Source organism: Phalaenopsis equestris, unplaced genomic scaffold, assembly GCF_001263595.1.
Source record: "Phalaenopsis equestris unplaced genomic scaffold, ASM126359v1 Scaffold000552, whole genome shotgun sequence".
NCBI lineage: Eukaryota > Viridiplantae > Streptophyta > Magnoliopsida > Asparagales > Orchidaceae > Phalaenopsis > Phalaenopsis equestris.
Genome location: NW_018164992.1, coordinates 1,073,785 through 1,074,497, shown reverse-complemented (window position 1 = coordinate 1,074,497; position 713 = coordinate 1,073,785).

Here is a 713-nt window from a genome sequence, read left to right as displayed (position 1 = left end):
ATGCACCTTTTTGGACTTATGGTCAAATCCAAACCAATTGAGCTTGGTATGGTCAAATGAGCCCTACCTTAACTCATCCTAGACTCTAGGGTTGAGTTTAAAGCCAGTCATACACCCATGGTTAAGCTTCATATTTATTCCATGGGTAAATTTTCTTAAAAAATTTTTAAAAGGGATAATAAAGAGGTTAAATCAAGGCACTTGTCATAACACATGTCCGTATCCTATGGTGCCATTTTTACTGAGCATCATAAGCTTTAACCATGATCCAACCCTTGGTTAGCCACTTTAACCCAAGCTAAATTCCAAAAACCGTGAGCCCCCACATGGCTAAAGCCCAAACCCATGCTAAGAGGCCACCTCAGCCCAAATTGAGCTGAGAGCTCCTCTTCTTGACACATAAACTGTAGAGCTAACCTCTCAATTGGCCAGCCAAGCATCCCCATAGCCATTTTCTATAAAATCCACCCCACGACCATGAATAGGGGTGTGGTAAAAAAATTTTCACTAACCCCTCCCAAAATCCTCAGCGAGCTTCCTTAAGAGCCCCTCAGTACATTTCAATCCATTTCCCCCTCTCAAATCCACGATGACAATTCAATTTTGAGCTTAAATTCCTGCCCGAAACCAGGACAAGTTCCAATCCCAACCTACACAGCACCAAACTCCAATTAAATTGGCTATACACCTTCACAAGAGTGAAAGAAGCCAAA